This window comes from Oncorhynchus masou, unplaced genomic scaffold, assembly GCF_036934945.1.
Source record: "Oncorhynchus masou masou isolate Uvic2021 unplaced genomic scaffold, UVic_Omas_1.1 unplaced_scaffold_2206, whole genome shotgun sequence".
NCBI classification, from domain to species: Eukaryota; Metazoa; Chordata; class Actinopteri; order Salmoniformes; family Salmonidae; genus Oncorhynchus; species Oncorhynchus masou.
The window spans coordinates 38,082-40,581 of record NW_027008681.1 but is presented as its reverse complement, the minus strand read 5'-3'; the positions used below and the strand labels follow the sequence as shown (position 1 = coordinate 40,581).

General features: G+C 37.4%; 1 protein-coding gene across 1 annotated transcript in view; it reads left to right on the top strand.

The window, feature by feature from the left end:
• The window catches only part of LOC135533085 (glutamate receptor ionotropic, NMDA 2A-like), a gene marked incomplete at its 5' end in the record, with an annotated part of 48,965 nt that overhangs the window by 25,827 nt on the left and 20,638 nt on the right, over positions 1–2,500 (top strand). The gene's annotated exons all lie outside the window — the stretch shown is intronic.

The following is a 2,500-nucleotide window of genomic DNA, read 5'->3' as shown; positions in this document are numbered from 1 at the left end:
GGTTATATACAGGAGTACCAGGTAGTAATGAGGTTATATACAGGAGTACCAGGTAGTAATGAGGTTATATACAGGGAGTACCAGGTAGTAATGAGGTTATATACAGTAGTACCAGGTAGTAATGAGGTTATATACAGTAGTACCAGGTAGTAATGAGGTTATATACAGTAGTACCAGGTAGTAATGAGGTTATATACAGGGGGTACCAGGTAGTAATGAGGTTATATACAGGAGTACCAGGTAGTAATGAGGTTATATACAGTAGTACCAGGTAGTAATGAGGTTATATACAGGGGGTACCAGGTAGTAGTGAGGCTATATACAGTAGTACCAGATAGTAATGAGGTTATATACAGTAGTACCAGGTAGTAATGAGGTTATATACATTAGTACCAGGTAGTAATGAGGTTATATACAGTAGTACCAGGTAGTAATGAGGTTATATACAGGAGTACCAGGTAGTAATGAGGTTATATACAGTAGTACCAGGTAGTAATGAGGCTATATACAGTAGTACCAGGTAGTAATGAGGTTATATACAGGGAATACCAGGTAGTAATGAGGTTATATACAGGAGTACCATGTAGTAATGAGGTTATATACAGGAGTACCAGGTAGTAATGAGGTTATATACAGTAGTACCAGGTAGTAATGAGGCTATATACAGTAGTACCAGGTAGTAATGAGATTATATACGGTAGTACCAGGTAGTAATGAGGTTATATACAGGGAATACCAGGTAGTAATGAGGTTATATACAGGAGTACCAGGTAGTAATGAGGTTATATACAGTAGTACCAGGTAGTAATGAGGTTATATACAGAATACCAGGTAGTAATGAGGTTATATACAGTAGTACCTGGTAGTAATGAGGTTATATACAGGGAGTACCAGGTAGTAATGAGGCTATATACAGTAGTACCAGGTAGTAATGAGGTTATATACAGTAGTACCAGGTAGTAATGAGATTATATACAGTAGTACCAGGTAGTAATGAGGTTATATACAGTAGTACCAGGTAGTAATGAGGTTATATACAGTAGTACCAGGTAGTAATGAGGCTATATACAGTAGTACCAGGTAGTAATGAGGTTATATACATTAGTACCAGGTAGTAATGAGGATATATACAGGAGTACCAGGTAGTAATGAGGTTATATACAGTAGTACCAGGTAGTAATGAGGTTATATACAGTAGTACCAGGTAGTAATGAGGTTATATACAGTAGTACCACGTAGTAATGAGGTTATATACAGTAGTACCAGGTAGTAATGAGGTTATATACAGTAGTACCACGTAGTAATGAGGTTACATACAGTAGTACCAGGTAGTAATGAGGTTATATACAGGAGTACCAGGTAGTAATGAGGTTATATACAGTAGTACCAGGTAGTAATGAGGTTATATACAGGGGTACCAGGTAGTAGTGAGGCTATATACAGTAGTACCAGATAGTAATGAGGTTATATACAGTAGTACCAGGTAGTAATGAGGTTATATACATTAGGACCAGGTAGTAATGAGGTTATATACAGTAGTACCAGGTAGTAATGAGGTTATATACAGTAGTACCAGGTAGTAATGAGGCTATATACAGTAGTACCAGGTAGTAATGAGGCTATATACAGGAGTACCAGGTAGTAATGAGGTTATATACAGGAGTACCAGGTAGTAATGAGGTTATATACAGTAGTACCAGGTAGTAATGAGGTTATATACAGGAGTACCAGGTAGTAATGAGGCTATATACAGTAGTACCAGGTAGTAATGGGGCTATATACAGGAGTACCAGGTAGTAATGAGGTTATATACAGGAGTACCAGGTAGTAATGAGGTTATATACAGTAGTACCAGGTAGTAATGAGGTTATATACAGTAGTACCAGGTAGTAATGAGGCTATATACAGGGGTACCAGGTAGTAATGAGGTTATATACAGGAGTACCAGGTAGTAATGAGGCTATATACAGTAGTACCAGGTAGTAATGAGGCTATATACAGGAGTACCAGGTAGTAATGAGGTTATATACAGGAGTACCAGGTAGTAGTGAGGCTATATACAGTAGTACCAGGTAGTAATGAGGTTATATACAGTAGTACCAGGTAGTAATGAGGTTATATACAGGGAGTACCAGGTAGTAGTGAGGTTATATACAGTAGTACCAGGTAGTAATGAGGTTATATACAGTAGTACCAGGTAGTAATGAGGTTATATACAGTAGTACCAGGTAGTAATGAGGTTATATACATTAGTACCAGGTAGTAATGAGGTTATATACAGTAGTACCAGGTAGTAATGAGGCTATATACAGTAGTACCAGGTAGTAATGAGGTTATATACAGTAGTACCAGGTAGTAATGAGGTTATATACAGTAGTACCAGGTAGTAATGAGGTTATATACAGTAGTACCACGTAGTAATGAGGTTATATACAGTAGTACCAGGTAGTAATGAGGTTATATACAGTAGTACCAGGTAGTAGTGAGGCTATATACAGTA